Below are 16,154 nucleotides of genomic sequence, written 5' to 3'. Positions count from 1 at the left end.
CCATCTTCCTCAAATCATCCGCCGAAGTAATAGTCAACTCTTTTATGTGTCAGACTTTTACTTATACTTTCACCTCTAAAAGCATATCGAAAACTATCACAAACTACAAATGGGCACCACAACCATTATGGTCACCGACGCATAAAATTAGGGAAAAATCAATTGTTCAAATAAACGGTACATATCCCTAAATATGCAATTATAGTGGCCTATGTGTAACAAAGGAACAGCCATGACTTCGGCCAAAAGTTGGCAAAAATTATCACTGAAACTACGATTGTTTACATAACCCAATGACACCTCGACTTGGTTGTTCCGAATCCTGAGGTCCACGCTAAACCTCTTTTTCGATTTGAAACCTTGGCCAACCCTTCTGCTGACATACGGCCTGCTTAATCTAAACCGGTCATAAACTATTTTAAACAAGCATGTAATCTAACTGTCGTAGGTCAGGGCAGAGAGAGGTTTAACTGGAATTTCAGAACATTACTTTTCTCTTCATTCTTTGCATTGATTCTTCGCGGAGGTCGATGATGACTAGCGTTAATATGCATTTGGCAGGTGAGGCTTCACAAAATTGGTAACACGCTCCACTACCACGTAAGGACAAGGGTTGTCTTCTTACCTTTAAACCTGGGACAAAGATTACTTTTTAAAAAGTTTGTTGGCCTGCGTTAACACACTTTTATAGGCTATAGACTACAGAAAAAAATCCCTGTGCTACCAAGTGAGGAAAGGTCACCTTTACCTCTCTCTCTCTTTCAAAACGAAAGAGAAATGACCGGCATAGGTTACACGAAATTATCCCACTTACCCACTAATTAAACGCAATTCAAACAGCAAGGCAAACTTCATTTGCCAATTACCGTAATTGCGGTTCCTCAGCAAAATTCGGAGAAATGACGCTACCTTCAGAAGTAAATCTCCTGCTAAGACATGAAGGATTCCCGTAATTTATGCAGAGGCCGATGGCAAGGCAACCCAAGTGATTTCATTTAAGTTATAGTCAGGAAGATCAATAGTAAAGCAAACCGCTAGTCTCGACTTGGTCTATTAGCTAATCGAAGGCAAAGAAAACAAGTGCAGCTGAGTGCAATTATTCATTTCAGCTACACAACTCAACAAACCTTTAGCCCTTACAACCAATCTTCAAACAAACTACCACACACACACACACACACACACACACACACACACACACACACACACACATATAAGCACGCACAACAATACAGACCTCTACGCATGCCTAGTTAAATGTTTAGGCCAACATTTACTCAAAGACCAACAACAAGCACACACCTCAAAAAACGCGCATAACACACAAAAGCTTAGGAGAACGCATACACACTAAAAGTCTCGGAAAGTAAGAAGGACGAAGTCTTGGGACACCGGTGAGGTAGATGAATCGATTCTCCCTGGAAGGGTCTATGCACACACCCACACCCACAACCCAATGCCGACCTACAAAGCCAAGAAGGAAGGTCCTTTCCGGTTCCAGATACAAGGCCGGGCTCCTCTCACCTCGTGTTTTATCAGGCGTGTTCTCCTTCATCTAATTTACATGTCAGTTGAATGAATCATAATTAACATACATACCTATATATACATACATATATATATATATATATATATATATATATATATATATATATATATATATATATATATATAAATATAAGAGAGAGAGAGAGTGAGAGAGAGAGAGAGAGAGGAAGAGAAACTATTGTGTTGAGTAGCAATGACGTCACACTGCCCTGCCCAGTACCAGAGGACTGTCATTCTTTTTATGTAAAATGCTACGCGTGTTGATGCTCGCTTCTTCAAGAAAGATTGTAGTTACTTTAAAACGAAGTATACTTGTGCCATGGTTTATTTATTCAGCAATTTATTTGTTAATTTTATCTGCACTGCAGCACTGAAATTCAATTAGCCTACAATTAACATTAAGCCTTACTGCACATTTAATATAACTTATGAACATGCATCCACATATATATATATATATATATATATATATATATATATATATATATATATATATATATATATATATATATATATATATATACTAACATGTGTGTGTGTGTGTGTAATAACCATAGGCATATCCAACAGTGTAAGAAAATTTATTAGTTATGAGATTATTGTGGCTATTACATATATATACAAAAACAAACACACACTTTACACTTTATATATATATATATATATATATATATATATATATATATATATATATATATATATATATATAATGGTAAAAGTGAATTGTGTGGTGGTGTGCAGTGGCTCAGTGCTAGAACATCAGGTTCACATTTGCAAGGTTTATGGTTCAATCTCACCCTGCTCCCCATGTCAAACCAGATGTTATTATTACTGTCACTTTTATTTTACTGTTTGCCGTCACTAAAACCCTTTAAACAGTATTTACCTCTCACACACACACACACACATAATCTTTGTTAAGAGTAAATATGATCTCTAAAGTCTAGCTGGTTAGTGGTTATTGAATGAATTTATCAATGGCAAAACGTCTGCCCTCCACTACCTAAGTAGTCAATATTTTTTATGCCTCTAAGTACAGTACGCTCTAAACAATAATGACTAAGAGATCAAAACTCAACATTTAAGCATTGCAACCCCTTCTTTTTCTTCAGTCAATATCCTAAAACATTTTTCTCCAGCTGAATGATAAGTTCAAGAAAATGAAAAGCTTCACAATTTCCTTCTATGAGCAAGTAGGCTATATCCCAATTCCTCTTCCTCACTGTTCACTGAAGCATGAATGGTCAAAGATTATCAAGTACAGAACCATGGCTTGGGTCAAAATGAATCCATGCTCTTGATAACCATGTCAACTGAATGGTCTCCACAACACATGTGTCATCTGAATGTGAAATATGCCTTCCATTAAAGCCATCTCACTCATTAAGACTTCTAACTCACAGGTGACAACATTCAAATATAGGTGAAAGAATCTCTTAACATATTCGTTCCTTCCAAAACTCAAATAACTGGAAAACATTCAGACCAAATACTTTTCGAAAGTGAACCCCAAAAAGCTTAAAATACTACAAATCCACTCACCAGTGGGTTTGAATTACTGTACTCTGACATGATTCTTCACAATTAAAACCTGAGCAAGATCAAGTAGTTTGTGCAACATATATAACTATTAATGGTACAGTATACCAAAGTAAGACACCTGGAGCATTTATGACCTATTCGTCCCAAGCCAAAACTTTCATTGTTAACTGCAGTCAAACAAGCTGGAAAATGCCAGTCAGATGAAACCAGGTAATTGACACAAGTCTGTCTCAAATTAACTCAATTTAACTAATTAGGTCATTCAGTCAAGCAAATGAGTCAACCAACTTACAATCAGTAAATATCCATCATGCTGGTCAACCAAAACTCTGCAAGGACCAATACAAACATATGTTGGTCTTATCGGCTGATAATGCCACGTACATAAGTAACTACCACTCCACAACCCACAATACCATCTCCAAAGCTACTGAAGATTTCTAAGTCAGGTGACCCTGTTTTCATGACTATTATTCTACGCAAGTTCCTGTGCATGCTGATACCATCTACTATTTGAGGAAATTTACCAAGTGATCATACTGGTACAGTTAATACTCATTTGTGACCACCCACAAATACATCCAGGAATATTAATGCTATCTACTATCAACCACAGGCCGGATAAGCCAGATGATGATGACCCATGTCAGCAAAATTGTTGTGAAATTCTGATTCATCTGCCTTTTCTGACATGCAAATTTATGAACTACCTGGAAAAAACTATACTTGTGCAATTAACCTTTTTTCTGAAATGTCACCATTCCTCCAATCATAGTAAATTATATGACATGATCAAGCAAATGAATACCATAGCAGCACTGAGCAAATGTGCAAAGTCAAAACGTCCATAAATCTTCCCAAGAACCAATCGTTAACTGAATATCTAAAAATAATTATGTTTAATAGATATACTACTGTTAAGCACTTGCAAAAATTCTCCTTGATAGCAGAATGCCCATAACTGAAAAAGATAAAATATCCAGTCTCACAAAAATAAAATGACATTACTATGTCCTGGCCACCTACCAGTTAACAGTGTATCCCATTTCTTAAAAACTGGCAGCCAGGCCACAATAATGAAACCTTCACTCCTAATGTAACACTAAAATGCCTCATAAGAATCTGGAACCTGATGCTCTCCACAGCAAGTAGCATACACTACATCTTGGCTGTGGAAGTTCCATACTGGAATAGAGCTTGTGGGAGATGAACAAACAGGATACCTTCTGGTATTGCTCTAATTCATGATTACAAATATTCCAAACAAGGAAACAACCATTCTAAATAACCTAAAAGATTAACTTATATGAGTTTTTGCAATAAGTTATGGGAAGGCTGTGCAGTGACAAAGAAGAAAAACCTAGCATGTAACGAGCTTGTTTTTGACGAACAGCCAATATCACAGTCAATTCCTGGTAGGGCTTGCTGCAAAAAAACTTTAAGTAAGGCACACTTGGTCACATGTGTAGCTTTATTTGCAACCAAGCTTATGGCTAGCTAGAAGCTGTCCATGATTATATCCATCTAAATTTATGAAAGCTGTAATTCAAGATAAACAGAAGTAGAAAAGTATAAAATGTCTACTTTGTACCAAAGGTAATACATAAAAACTAATGATGAATATACTTGTTCAAATATGAATGACTATGCAAAAAATCAATTTTACCACTACAATAATAGGTAATGCATAAAAACATGGTTAACTTATCAAAGATCCCATTTAAAATCCATTCTAATTTATACCCAATAGTAAGAATGCTAACTCATTCACAAGACCTCGACCCAGATTGTATGAACTGTACTTGAATCACAATCAAGTTTACAGGTGCCAAAGGAGACAAAAGTCTAAGGAACAAACAAGATATCAAAGTTTGAAGACATATTACCTAAGAACTTCGTAGGCACTACTAGCCTTCCAGCACCATGGACATGACCATGAACAGCTATGGGTTAATGCCTAAAGTTAGCAGAAACAAGAACTGTGTCGTAAGTCTTGCCAACATGGGTAAATTATTGTTTCATGAAGTACTGTCTCTTAATCGTGAACAATCAGAGAGAAGTTCTAAGTAAAAATATACAGGACATAATATGGATATGTACCAGAAAGAGGGAGCTGGACGATCGCATCTGCTGCAACAGCAGCTTACCTACCCAACTAACCTAACCTTCCAAAGTGAATGGTATTATTCTGACCTAAATAATCTATGCAGGGGTTCCATTTACTTTAATGTAGAACATGTACACTCTAGTGTATTTCACAAATTTTTCAAAGATTTTAATGACTTATCCCTACGAAAATCACTGTACTGTATAATACAAACACACTCTCTGTAGTCATAGCTGTTGCAATGCCAGAATACTGAAATATGCAGTATATAAACATGTTGCATTACAATTCAGAGTTAACAAGCATTTTAATGGTGTCCAGTAAAGTCAGCGAGCCCTTTGCAGAAATAAAACTGTTGTGCATTTTAATGCAATGTAATAAATTGTACACTGAACCATGCAACTTTTATTATACTTGTTTATTTATCTGAACAAAGAACAAAATTAACAGTACACGAACATTCTCAGTGTACTCTAGCAGTGACTTAAACACCAGTAGTCTTAACTCTTGTTATCACTATAGGATATCTCCTGCTCAGCAGCAGGCAAATCCTAATCAGGCGATGAAGCAGGTCAACAAATACTTAAGAAGCCAGCAATGAGAGGAGGAAGATCCAGAGAAACATGACCAAGAACTCTTTGCCTTAAGTCAACACCATGTGCTAAATAAAATTCAGTTTTTTCTGTGGTTTTGAAGCAATGGAAACTACAGATAATACATGTACTATTCATCATCACTGTAACAATATTGGTTGAATTCCTTATGATCAACTGTTTGCCAACACCCTAAAGAGTCTGCTGTACGTACGTAGTGGATCCGTGGGGGGGGGGGTGCACCTGGGCACATGTCCCCCATGAAAAATATATAATGACAAAATAATAACATTGAAAATTCAGATAATAATAACATTAATGAGAAATATAAAATGGAAAAAATAAAAAAATCATACTTACATATGCATACTCTATAATATATATATATATAATATATATATATATAATTATATATATATATATATATATATATATAATATATATATATATAATATATATATATATATATATATATATATAATATATATATATATATATATATATATATATATATATATATATATGTATAATATAGTGAAAATTAGCCCCCATGAAATTTTTCTAGCTCCGTTAGTCCCCAGGTTCCTTTGTATCATAGCCTGGTCTTTGTGTTTGCCGAGACTTGGTCTTAAGCACCAAGCCTTGAACTGTTTGTGCTATGGCTCAATTCTAAGCACTGTATCATACTAGAACTTTTCTGGCCCAAGGTCAGGGCTTTTGTCCCATTACCTGGTTTTTACGTCCCAAGACCATAACTTGATTTACCCAACCCCTGATTATATATACCATGCCCCTAGGCTGGCTGTTTGTGCCATGGCCTGGCCTTTAATGTACTACAGTGTGAACTTTATGTACCAATTCCAGGATGGTGTGTACCATAGCCTGGCTTCTATGTAGCATTGCCTGGCCTTTATATACCATGTTGACATCTCTACCATATCCTGGATTTTACATACCAAGCCTAAGACTGCATATAACATTCACTGGACTAAACACAATGCCCAAGAATGTTTGCATCATACTCGGGACTTTGCTACCAAAGACTGTATGTACCATGATCTTGACTTTATGTACCATGCCATAGCTCTTATTTACCATGGTACAGACATTATCTAACATGCCATGGATTTCATTTATCATGCAATGGACTGAATGTACCATGGCCTGGACTTCAAGTGTCATTCCCTGGACTGTATGTACCATATCCTTGCTTCAACATGCCATGTTCTGGCTTCTATATAGCATGACTTGGACTTTATTTACCATGATCAGGGAGTACTGTACAATGAAAGGCAATAAAAGAAAATAGGCAAAAGATAACTGATCTGCTAATTAGTAAAAGTACTTGTTACAATTGGAAAGAACAAATGCCATGGAGACGGCTACATTAAATGTGAAAAATGGTCTGATAATATATACACCATAAAATGACATTCATAAAAGTAGAATGAAGTCACAAAATAGATAAAATACAAAAAGTGTCTGAGATGCGAAATGTCAAACTTACTTGATGTACTGTAAACTAAGCACAATGTGGGGTACTGTACAACTGAGTGAGAGATGAAACACTCACCAATCACAGGTTAACCACCACTAATGAGACCAATAATGTACAGAATCATTAAAGTCACCAAGACAAGGAAAGAATGATGCTACATCTCTCTTCCACTGAAAGTTTCACTCATGCTAAATCCAGAATGAAGACTGCTAATAGTCACATATTCTGACATGCTGGCTAAGTCCAGAACAGAGACTGCTAATGATTGCCTTCAATATCATACCCTCTGAAGTATAAATTATCTTTTCCTACAGTGCCTGTTTCACATCAGAGTTAGCCACCTCCTTCACAGCCTGAAGCAAATCATTATCAAAGACTAAGGACCAATTTTATCATGAAGCTAGGTCTAAAAGTTTTACATAAAATCTAACAAGTCTTGAGGACGGTACTAGAAGGGAGAAGACTAATATTTTTTCCTGTTACTACCATCTAAGTCAATGAGGAGCACTTGGTAATGGCACTTGCCATCCACCATGAAGGCTAGAGATTTTGCTGCATGTGTGGACTTGCGAATAACATACTGTATATTGTAGTCACAAGACATGCAGAAATAACAAATGACAGCCCATTACTAAAACAGAATTCAAATTAAAAGTTAAAATTCTTCTTACATGATTACAAACAGACTCAAGGTTTCTTACCTATAACCAAACAACCAATCAGTCCTCTGAAGGTGAGGGAATGTCTACATCAACATATTTTACCTTCTCAAAGAAAGGTCTCTTATTCAGTACTAGACTCCACATGAAAATAAAAGGATTGTTGAAACATCAAAGTTCAACGTGACAATCATGCACTCTAAAACTAAAATAGGTTCCTCAAATAGGCTATGGCCGTATACAAACAGAAGAGGTGGATTCTCAAATACAGAAACAATCACTGCGATGACTTGATATTTTTCTTATTGTGCCCACTTTGATACTGAAGTGGGCCTCCTGCTTAATTCTTTTTAAAATGTTTCATACCAAAGGTGGTCCTTCTCACTGCATATCCCTCTGTACACTTATTAACCAGAAACTGACAGTCCGTGGTATCTCTCATAAACTGATATCTGTTTAGTGATACACTATCCATGCTTAATAAACTATTATCCTTATGACAATGCCCTGCCTTCACTCATCCCCAGTACTTAACTGTTTTTCACTGAACAATTTCCAGTCATATAAGATTCATCAATCAATAAATAGTAGTCAATCCTAAACTGCTCCATAACCCAAGTTATTTATTTAACACTGAAAAACCAAAGTAAATCTCCGCATATGCCATTCATCAACAACCATTTGCATGTCCCTCATCAAAACACAGTACATCTGGCTGAAGAGGAGCAGAGAATGATAAGTCAGCTTCAACTCAAATATACAAGGAGTCCTCCCACTTTTATCAATAACTAACATCTTAAAAAGGTACTGTACTTCATCATGCTTCCATCATTAATTTCATACCCACGATAATTCAGGATCAATAAAAAAAATTATATGAAAATTATATGCGTAAGTTACCAAGATATTAAGTTATGCTGCAAATGAAATGATTACTGCAAATTATTTTCATACTTTGTAATGTAAACTAATCACAGAAATAACCACTGGCCAGAGAAAAATATTGACACTAGACCGATCTGATCACACTTTTTTGTTGGTGAAATTTGATCTCTATCCATCATTTTAATACTATACTTCCTAGCTCTAAGTTTTATTCAACGTAAACACAGAACCCAGTTTACATAGAATCTCATAGTAGTGTTATTAATATTCAGAATATGAACCCTATTCATATGGAACAAGCCCACACAGCCACTGACTTGAAATTCAAGCATCCAAAGAATATGATGTTCATTCAGAAGAAGTAACAGAAGCTAATGGGAAATACAGAAAGAGTAGATCAGTTATTAGAAAAACAGATAAATTAACAAACTAATAAATATATAGAAATGTAAGCAGAATTGTATTAGGGTAGCAATGCAATGCATCTTCACTTGAACTTCTGAAGCTCCAACTGCATGACATCCTCTGGGAGGCTATTCAAAAGTCCAATGGCGTGAGGAATAAAGGACCTCTACAACTGAGAAGCTCAACAGTGAGGCACATTTACTGAATATTGGTGCTGCTGTTCAGCAAATCTGGTTGCTCTCAGCATGAAAAGGGGATCAGGGATCAACTGTGAATGTGAAAGATCACTGTTAAAATACAGTTTATGAAAAAGAAACAAGAGACAATCTGTCGATGGCCCAAGTCATAACTAATATATTAGGAAACACAAACCTACCACTATGCACCACTCTATCTAAAAGACCAGAAAACAATATTCTAGTAAAGGAAGGACAAATGACCCAAAACAGGTTGCAATGATTTTATCAGTGTTATAAAAATGAGGCCACAGACTTATGTTAGTGAAATGCAAAACAAAAGACAATTCTCTCCTTTGTGTGCTGAGAAAGCTAAAATGATCGCTAAACTCCATCCTTCCCGTCTTTTTAAGCTTGTGTACCGTATCGTGTATCTTGATTCCAGCCCATATGCATTGATGACTATCAGTTTGAACGGATATGGAAGACATCAACAACCACAATCTCATATACCTAACCATAATACCATCACCCTCTTACGTATATCACAAAATAACAGAACCTCTGCCCTGAGAAAAAAGCTCCTTACAGTGAAAGTATCCTGTTCCATGTACTGTAGTTATTACTCCTCCTACTATGATACTTAACCTCATTTACTATAGTTATGGTCAGCTTTTGATGAAACATCCAAATAATCTTGCATAACTTCATATTGCTGTGCGTGTCAACAATATGATAATTTTAATCATAAAGACATCCACTTCTTTAATAACCAAAGTGCCTAGCCCTCATACCATGGTCACAGACCCAAACAAAAGGCATAAGAGGAAAATCCCACATAATGCAGTACCCCAAGAATGCATACTTTATTCTCCTTGTACTCAACCATAACTAAATATGAGCTAAAAATTTATTTCTCACATATATCATAAAAAGAATACTTCTAATCACAGAACATGTCACACAATGCTATCTCTCCTCTAGGAGATCATGAAACTATGCAAACTTCCCTTATTTTTCAAACACAATATATCCTCAGCATAAATTCAGACAGTTATCAACACATGTAAACTGTATTGTGCTAGAAAAGGGGTCAATTTACAAGGAATCATATTCCCATGACACCTGCGTCTAAAACCAGTAATGTTAAAATAATACACCAATTAGTCAAACTAAAACAGGCAAAGAAACAGACGTTCACATACGGCATAACCAAAGGAGCACCACTCATTAGCTCCAGAGACCACTATCAAGAGACCACTCCACTAATAAACATCAGTGCCATAACAGTTTACTACAGTTAAACATTAGAGTCATAGGAACTTAACATATGTCCACGCACCTCAGCATATACAAATTAATATTAACAACAAAGAAACCATTTATAACGTAACATTAGAACTCTAATATTGAAACCAACTAACAGAGCCAGTGTGTCAAAGGTAACTTCATTTGGCCATACATCCAATTCTGTGTACATAACATATTGTCCTCATTATCAGGTTTGATATACAGATGCTAAAGCATTACAAATATCAGAATTATGCTGCAAAAAGTTTTAATGAGTAAATACATATTTCTTTTTAATAACACTGTCATCATTTAATCCCTCATTTTTTCTGATTCTATTAATGAAATTGAAATCCGAATCCTACACAGGTTTATGCAAACTTCAAGTTAGTTTACCCATGTTACCCATGGTGCGTGTTAAGAAAGTATACAGGATTACTTTAAGAGTTGTGATCAATCAAAATAGTAGCTACAAAACAGCTGGTGCAATGCAAAACTAATTTAATAAATAAACAATAGCTATATAAAAAAATATATAACTAGCTGAAAATTACCCAAATTACAAACACAGCATATAAATCATCCAGCAGCGGAGAACAAGGGAAACTACAGCTCTTATAAAAACTTGTTTTAAGGCCTAAACCTGAAGACAAAGTGCAGCAAGCTAAAACACACAAAAAAAGACCAACTGATATCAAACCTAACTGAGGCAATTAGTAAACTAGGCTATGTGAAGCTCAGCAGAAGGGGGCCGCAAATTTGGGCAACCTCAAGTGATGTACCAACCAGAGCATGTACGGAAAATACACAGACATTATGAATCCAATCAATGTGCACTACAACTACAAAAAATTTACACTTGAGTGTATACTAAAAACATAAATGATGTCCACTATGCCTACCTTTGAGTATGTACTAAAATTATGGCCTAAAGACTATGAACTACTACACGCGTCTTTGACGCATGCAGCTTGTCCATTATTCCAGACTAGCAATGTAAAAAACTGGGCATCAGCTCTAAAAATTAGACTAACCTATCCTGGTTGGAACACTTTATGAAATTGATAAATATAAATTTGCCGCCATCTGGACTTCGTGTCTATCTGTTGTAAATTGTCTGGTTTCACTCCAGCCTCAGGGTAATGCCTTAATCTCTTAAAACAGGCATAAACAAACAGGCCTGCCTTAGGGCTACGGAAAAACTACAAGGTCTACTAGACTATCAAGCCTAGTGGTGGTTAGGGTGAATGAATATTAGTAACAATGGAACGACAAAAATATGTTGCCTAAATGAATTTCGGCGAAATCATATTATAATCAAATAATCAGCCTGCAGGTAGTGCAGATAAGCATTGATAGGCCTAGGCTATGCCTACGGCAAAGAGGGTTTGGCTACCAGGACGAGGCCTAGCCTAGGCCTAGGCTAATCTAGGTCATAATATCTCCTGATTTCGGCGCTCCCTAACCTATTTGGGCTTTTACTACGAATTATTCCAGAATAAAACCCCAGAAAGCGAGTTTTCAAACCAGGTCACGTTGATCACGGGTCATGTCAAGTCAGGTCATGATAGAAGGAACCTCCCAAAATCGATCATGATGATTCGAGCGATCATATCCGGGTTAATTAGACAAAATTCGACACATACAAGAGTCCAGTCCAAAACTCTAAGAATAGTATTCACAAACCTTTTTGAAGAAGAAGGTAACGAGAAAAATGGTGAAAAATACACTTCACTGTCACTTCACTATTCTAAACGTAAACAAACAGCTGTCGAAACTGAAGTCAAAAGCTACCAACAGATGGCAGCACCATACACTGCAGACGAAAAAACAGATGACGACTTCGTAGCGCAAACTGTAACAGATGGTCGTTTCTTTCTTACCAATGCGAAGATGCTCGTTTCTTTTTTTTTTTAATTCTTTTGGCATGTGGCCTGATACTACCGATACTATTACATTTACCAAGTTTTACCGAGTGAATGTATGTACCGTGCTTCGGAAGATTGAAAGTCGTTCAAGCATACTGCCCATATGGACATATGGTATATATACAAAGTACGTGTGTGCGTATTGTGCATGTATACAGTATGTGTGTGTATGTGTGTGTATGTATGTATGTATGTATATATATATATATATATATATATATATATATATATATATATATATATATATATATATATATATATATATATATATATATATACTCTGAGAGAGAGAGAGAGAGAGAGAGAGAGAGAGAGAGAGAGAGGAGAGAGAGAGAGAGAGAGAGAGGGAATTGCATGGAAAGTAGTCAAACAAAGAATACTTTGTCTTGCAAGAAACTCCCAGGGTGTTGTGGCGAGTTATCTAAACTTAATAAACATTATTTCTACATGATAACATGCTAGTATACAGATAATAGCAATAGAACAAACGTTAACATAAATGTAACATCTGCCGTTAATTTTAATGAATGTTAAAGTATTTAAGAAAATTACATTACTAAATCACATGCATCAGAAGGTTAAGTGAAGTGATTATTCAAACAGCTACCAGATATGGTATAAAAGTTTGAAAACATAGCAACAAAGATGTGGCAACGTAAATAATAACAATGATGATAAACAGAAGCACCATAAACTGCTTCAACAAATAAAACAGATTCATGACAGTTTTAGGTGTGTAAAACGCGTAGACTTTAAATACACCATCCATCTGATTTTACTTTTACTGTCGTTCGCAGCAATAAATATATAGAGGCAATTTATTAACTCGCATACTGAACAGACTACGGAAGTGATTTGCTTGTTGTTTTCTGTTTTCTGTCCGCTTCTTTTAATAGGAACAGACTTCATAAATAGGAAGAGACTTGATTGACTGATTAGCGGTTGCTGGCGTCGTCACTGCCCACAGTAACTAACACCAGATAAAGACAAGTACAACAGTCATTGTTACACCAGCCTTCTAACTGCTGATTCACGGATGAGCCTCTTGCGAAGGAACTTACCACACTCTCAGCCATTACATACACAAAGATATCGATCCCCTTTACCAATAATACGCCATTCACCGCTGTTATATTCTTGAATATGCAAAGCAGTGTGGAAACCTCAAAAATTATTTGAGGCTCTTTTTATTGTATAGGACCACTTTTAGGTTTTGAGTATATCACCACTTTAGGGTAAGCAAATTTTACTCAAATTCACAAACACAAACCATAAAGAAAAAGCTGAATTCCAAAAATATTTCCTGATTCTTAATTAGCAGCTAGCATCATACCACGTAATGAAATAAATGAATTAAACCAATTAAGTTATACACATGCCATATTCTTGGGGTAATAATTTAAATTTAAATTATAAACAGATACAATCAGATTAACGTCATTTTACCGGATTACCTCAACAGAACATACACAGTAATACACAAACAAATCAATTACTGAACAGTTGACTCATGTGACAAAAACATAAATAATTATCTAATTCAGAGTTTTAAGTTTAATCCGCCATCTGAGGTCCCTTTATTGTCAGGTGGGTACAACATGCATGAAATCCCAAGTTTCGAAAACCTTTTAATTTTATTGCTACGAGAACCGTGTTCGAATCTCGAAACCGTCGAAGAGGGACGAATGGGCTAGATCCATAAAATTCATTGTGCCTCTGTTGATCTAACCGGTGAATTTTGTACCTGGTAGTTTGTCGACTGCTGTGGGCTGCATGTAAAGTGGAAAGAGAAAGAAAAGAGACTACAGCACTAGACGAGTGTCTTCATTGTTCAGTCAAAAACGAAAAGGCCTCGACGAGGTAATCCTTACCCCATTAGGATGAAACAAGTCATAAGATACACATCAGATTCTCTCTCTTTCTCTCTGGATTCTTTTTTTTTCTTTTTGAGTACCTATGGTTTACATTCATTTAATTATCTAAACAGAGAGAGAGAGAGAGAGAGAGAGAGAGAGAGAGAGAGAGAGAGAGAGAGAGAGAGAGAGTGTACCCCTGTATGTCAAGGAAATTTTGGATTTGAATGCAAGCAAACGAAGAAAAAATGTCCGTGTCTTGGTCATTCAATCTGAATTTATGAGGGTGAGAAACTAAAGTTTCTTTGCTAGTTCCATTTTTTTTTAATTCTTTCTTTGTCATTCCGTTGTTTTTATCTATTATCTTTGTGTTTATATTCCTGCCACTATTATAACTGTCTTCGGCTATGGTAATTATATCTAAATGATCAAGAAAACTACAAAAAGCCTATGTCTCCCCACATGTAGCATGACTTCTTAAAATATTTTTTTTATCATTCAAAAGATCCCTGCTACGTTTTAAAAAAAAAAAACTATATGGATCATCTGAGCAGAGGGAAGTAAAAAAAAGTGAAAGAGGCAAGCGAAAATTGGACTAAAATTAAAGATCAAGAGTAGAAGTGAGAGACTGAATGACTTAAGAGCACTGGCCCTGGAAATGTGATTGTTTTAAAAGTGAAAAGCCAATGGGGCAGGAAACCAAATCCTTTTTCTAGCCCAGGCCCGACAAAAGGAAAGGCGCGAACAAAGATGAAGCATCAGACCTTCATCTGGAAGGAAGAAAGGTTTTAAGAGTCAAGAACAACATAAGCAGATAGAGAATTCCAAAGCATGCAATAAAAACAAATGGCTGATCTGTAGATTTATAGTAAAGGGAGCCAAGGACTACTAGAAATGGGTACTGTGATATCGTGTCCTCCTGATGGAGTGATACGGATACTTTTTAACTAGGATGGAAAAATCCAAATTTACTTAGGTTTTGCTTTACTAAAATACATAAATAAATGAATAAGTAAATAAACAAATAAAGGAAATTTGTAGCATCATAACCCTGTAAAGGCCTAGAGATCAACAGACTGAAACCACATGTATATCATTTTAAAAGGCTCCGGAGATTGAAAGTCTAGATAAGATTTAAATTGAAAATAGAAAAGTTCATCACAAAAATGGCCTTATGCGTAAGCAGGCATTGCTCAGCCACCGGATAAAATACAAAAGAACATCAAGTGTCCAGTTGGAGTTAGTAGTTCCATAACACTCAAAGCAGTTATCCCGTAGATAGGTTATCAACCCCAGATGCACTTTCATTTTCACTGAGTTAACTGAGATCGGTTCCCAATCTTACAATAGAATACAAATTATTAAACGTAAAATACACATTATCAACTGTATTATTTTTTCGCTGTTGTTGATGCGTCATCATCATTGTTATAGTAATTACTTTCGATAGTTTACAACAGCAAAATAAAATGATAAACAACACTGCCACACGAGTTTTTATGGATAACACCTCATAGCACTAGCCCCTAAACCCTAAGGGCAATTTGACTCACCCGACACAAACTGCACCTGGGCAGGTGTTACAGGTGTTCTTTCATGATGGTAGAGAGACTGTGGTACAGGTAATATTGATTTTCCTCATTTCCAATATTATCGGTCGAGTCTCCGAT

At 35.9% G+C, this 16,154-nt stretch overlaps 1 protein-coding gene across 12 annotated transcripts in view; it reads right to left on the bottom strand.

Moving 5' to 3' along the window:
* Positions 1-12,501, bottom strand: part of LOC136845769 (mucin-2-like) — a 1,649,806-nt gene extending 1,637,305 nt beyond the window's left edge. For all 12 annotated transcript variants that reach the window (XM_067116026.1, XM_067116065.1, XM_067116170.1 and 9 more), the window contains exon 1: positions 12,390-12,501. The gene's annotated coding sequence lies outside the window, so the exon portion shown is untranslated. The remainder of the gene's footprint in view (positions 1-12,389) is intronic.
* Between the last annotated feature and the right edge of the window lie 3,653 nt (positions 12,502-16,154).

The sequence above is a fragment of the Macrobrachium rosenbergii genome, chromosome 2 (genome assembly GCF_040412425.1).
Source record: "Macrobrachium rosenbergii isolate ZJJX-2024 chromosome 2, ASM4041242v1, whole genome shotgun sequence".
Lineage (NCBI taxonomy): Eukaryota > Metazoa > Arthropoda > Malacostraca > Decapoda > Palaemonidae > Macrobrachium > Macrobrachium rosenbergii.
Note: the sequence above shows the minus strand (reverse complement) of the source record. Positions and strands in the feature narration are given on the sequence as shown.